This window comes from Pteropus medius, unplaced genomic scaffold (genome assembly GCF_902729225.1).
Source record: "Pteropus medius unplaced genomic scaffold, Ma_sr-lr_union100, whole genome shotgun sequence".
Lineage (NCBI taxonomy): Eukaryota > Metazoa > Chordata > Mammalia > Chiroptera > Pteropodidae > Pteropus > Pteropus medius.
In genome coordinates, this window is record NW_024344508.1 from 816 (window position 1) to 5494 (window position 4679).

The 4679-nt window shown below is 32.7% G+C and overlaps 1 pseudogene; it reads left to right on the plus strand.

Moving 5' to 3' along the window:
* The first annotated feature begins 2318 nt into the window (after nucleotides 1-2318).
* Nucleotides 2319-2437, plus strand: LOC120610805 (uncharacterized; annotated as a pseudogene).
* Nucleotides 2438-4679: the final 2242 nt, after the last annotated feature.

The window sequence follows — 4679 nt, forward strand, 5'->3', positions numbered from 1 at the left end:
GCCTCTTACTATCAATAGTCTTAACACAAAAAATATATATATTCCTCCCACAGTCCCACAATCTATACTTATATACATGCTTACTAGAAACTAGTAAAGAAAATTGGACCTTGTGCACATTAGTTGAAGATACAAACAAGAAATTTGCCTTCCAAGAAAATAACAAGCATAAGTCAAGAGCCATCTGCATTTGTCTCTGAGCAAATATAAACTTAATGTCTGTTTTCTTATTAGAAGATGGATAAATAGAAAATTTTTTAAAAAACAACAATAAAAGCTAAGTAAATAGGGGGAGAAAATATACTGACAGATAGGATGTAGAAAACACCACCCAGAAGACACAGACTCACCCTCTGCAAATCATCTATTGCAGAAACCAGAAAATCAAAGAATATGTTTTGGGATAGGGTATAAGAGAAAGTCAGAATTTGAATACAGGCTGACATGTATATACAAAGGATGCCATGAGATGTGTAAGAATGAAATATTTCAAGGAAACCAAAAATCCCATAGCATAATTAAAAACTGCTTTGGAGTCTTAAAACCAGAACCAATCTATAGATTATCATACATGTGATGTAGGGGTGAAAAAGCTTAATAAGCTTTCCAGAATGGAGATTAAAATGTCCAAAAATAGAAAATGATGAGAGATGACAATAGTGCAAGGAAATTCAAAACAATAAGAAACAGAAGCAATAATTTTTTGCTGTATTGAAAAGAAAAAAAAACTGAAACTATGTCTGGACATATTTTAGCTTTGAACTACAATAATAAGAAAAAAGGTAATGTTAGCATCTAGCTCACCCTACCTCCCACCTCTCTTTCCCCAAAAAGTAGAAATGAACTACTATGTATGGATGGACTCAATTGTGCTGCAGTTAGAAAATTACTCAAATCCCAGTGGTTTTAATCCAACAATTATGTTGGCAGGTTGACAGAGGGGCTCTGCTCCACGTGATCACTCAGGGACCCAGTCTAACAGAGGCACTATTATAATGTAGCTTCATTAACTAGAACAAATGTCCCCTTCATTCACTGTAGCATAGAGAGAGACTAAAGAATTATGAATAAGCTTTTTACTGGACATCACTTTAGCTCCTATTTCATTGGGCAGAATAATCATGTGGCCCACCTATCTGCAAGGGTGAAGAAAACATAATCTTCACTATGCCCTAAAGGAGAGATGAACTGGGAATGGGAGCTCACTACAAGTCTCTAATTCTGTTACTATCATAGGAAGTAACACCAGGCTGGCTGCACTAAATGTTTCAAGACTCTTCCATTCAATTAAGAAATCAAGAATTAAAATGGAAAAGTTATAATAGCAAATGACTGTCACTGAGCATAGGAACCAAACTATTTAACTATATCAATAAGTAAATAACTTCACATATGTGTTTAAGACCTAATGAATATGTCAAAAGTAATATTTGAAAGAATGTCTATCATGTAAAATTTTAACAATCAAGATCTAAAATCCTAGGTCTGAACTTCTTTCTCAAGTAAGTGGATGATGAGTACTGTGACTGGGGTTTCAAAGCCAAGGACTAGAGATTGACGAGGGATAGGTTTGGAAGGCCTTAGATAATACTCTGGAACATCCCATCACCCATTCCGGATACATTATTGCACATAGGCATCTAAACATAAAACACCAAAAGAATTACCCTCAGAAGACCTGTGCAAAAGCTATACAAAGGAAACCTCTAAGAGGAACTAACAAATAGACACAATAAAGATACCATGTTTCTGAATAGAAGAAAAATCTAGAAAAATTGACAATATTTAACTAACCTTAGAATAAGAATTTCTAAGTATAAAAAGCAATAAAAAATAAATCACAATAGAAAGAGCCAATAGATGTGACTATATCAAAAAAAGGTCATAAGAAAATTAAAAGACAATTGACAATGCAAAACATTTTTGAAACAAAAAAGAAAAAAAAGAACAAGTTAACTATTTGAACATGGGACATTTTCCAGGACAGACCATACGGTAATCCACAAATTAAGTCTCAATAGGTTTAAAAAGATAGATATCATACAACCTATCCTTGACAACCACAATTGGATAAAGTTAGAAATCAATAAAACCATAGTAATCAAAACAGTGTGGCATAAAGACAGACATATAGACCAATGGAATAGAATAAAGAGGGATCCAGAAATAAACGCTCACATTTATGGTCAAATAATTTTTGACAAGTGTGACAAGACCATTCAAGAAAGAAAGGATAGTCTTTTCAACAAATGGTGCTGGGAAAATTGCAAAAGAATGAGGTTGTACCCTTACCTAATGCCATACACAAAAATTAACGTGTCCATGGCTATGCCACCCTGAACGTGCCCGATCTCGTCTGATCTCGGAAGCTAAGCAGGGTTGAGCCTGGTCAGTACTTGGATGGGAGACCACATAGGAATGCCAGGTGCTGTAGGCAATTAAAAAAAAAAATTAACGCAAAATGGATTGAAGATCTAAATCTAAGACCTAAAACTCTTAGAAAAAATGTAGGACAAAAGCTTCATGACATTGGATTTGGCAGTGATCTCTTGGGTACAAAACAAAAGGCACAGGTAACAAAGTAAAAATAGACAAATTGGATTTCATGAAAATTTAAAATTTTTTTGCATTAAAAGACACAACAGAGAAAAATGGCAACCCACAGAATGGGGAGAAAATATTTGCAAATTATATACCTGATAAGAGATTAATATCTAGAATATATAAAGAACTCTTAAAATTCAACAACAACAACAAAAAATTGAAAACCGGGCAAAGACTTGAATAGACAGTTCTCCAAAAAAGATATACAAGTGGCCAATAAGAACATGAAAAGATGCTCAACATCACTAATCACTAGAGAAATATAAATCAAAACTATAATGAAAAAGCACATCACACCAACAAGAGTGGCTACTATCAAAATAACACAAATCAACAAATGTTGGCAAGGATGTGGAAAAATTGGAACATTAGTTTACTGTTAGTGGGAATGTAAACAGTATGGCAATTCCTCAAAAAATTAAAAATTGAATTACCATATGATCCAGCAATTCTGGGTATATATCTAAAAGATCTGAAAGCCGGGACACATACAGATACTTGTACACCGACATTCATAGCAGTATTCTTTACAATAACTAAAATGTGGAAGCTACACAAGTGTCTATCAACAGATAAATAAATAAACAAAATATGGTATATGTATATTGTAGAATATTATTCAGCCTTAAAAAGGGAGGAATTCTGTAATGTGCTACAGTGTGAATGAACCATGAGGACATAATGATAACTGAAATAAGCCAGTCACAAAAAGACACATACTGTATAATTCCACTTATATGAAGTATTTAGAGTAGTCAAAATCATAGAAACAGAAAGTAGAATTATGATTGCCAGAGGCTAGAGAGAAGAGAGAATGAGGAGTTAATATATAATGGGTATAGAGTTTCAGTTTTAAGTGAAAAAGTTATGGAGATGGATAGTGGTAATGGATGAATAACATAATGTATTTAATACCACTGAATATTAAACTATACACTTAAAAATGGTTAAATGGCAAATTTTATGTGTGTTTTACCACAAGAAAAAAATAGAAAAAGTTAATGATCCTTACTATAGAATTATCTCCTATAATCAATAATAAAAAACACTAAAAATAAAAATGTGCAAAATACATGAATAATATAAAGACATAATACAGATGGCCAATGAACATACTTTTAAATATTTATACTAATCCTCAAAGAAGTACAAAGCAATGAGAAACTACTTTTTGAAAATTATTTTTTATGTTTCAATTACAATTGACATACAATATTACATTAGTTTCGGGTGTACAACATAGTGGCTAGACATTCATATAACTTACAAGATGATGCACCTGATAAGTCTAATACTCTACCTGACACCTTACACAGTTAGTATAATATTATTGATTATATTTCTTATGCTCTACTTTACATCCCCATGACTATTTTGTAACTACCAATTTGTGCTGCTCAATCCCTTCCCCATTTTCCCCCATTCCTCCCAACTCCCTCTCTCATCTGCAACCAAAAAATGTTCCCTGTAACTATGAGTTTGTTTCTGCTTTGTTTGTTCTTTTACTATGTTTTTTAGATTCCACATATAAGTGAAATCATATATTTGTCTTTCTCCATCTAACTTATTTCACTTACAATACTCTCTAAGTCCATCCATATTGTTGCAGATGGCAAGATTTCATTCTTTTTATGGCTAAGTAGTATCCATTGTATATATGTACCACTTCTTTATTCCATTCATCTGCTGAAAGACACTTACTCAGTTGCTTCTGTATCTTGGCTATTGTAAATAATGCTGCAATAAACATATGGATGTATTTTTGAATTAGTGTTTTGAGTTTCTTTGGATAAATACCCAGAAGTGAAAATGCTGGGTCCTTCTTCGTCTCTTGCTATAGCATTTGTTGGAAAGGGGGAAGGAAGAGAGGTAGTTAAGAGTAAAACTTTGGGTGACAAAAGGAGATCTGACTTTGGGTGGTAAACACAAAATGCAATATACAGATGATATACTGTTGAATTGTACACTTGAAACCTATATAATTTTATTAAGCAATGTCACCTCAATAAATTTAATTTAAAAAGAAGGCAAAAAGTCTTTTTAATTAAAAAATAATAATAAGGCCTATTTTGTCT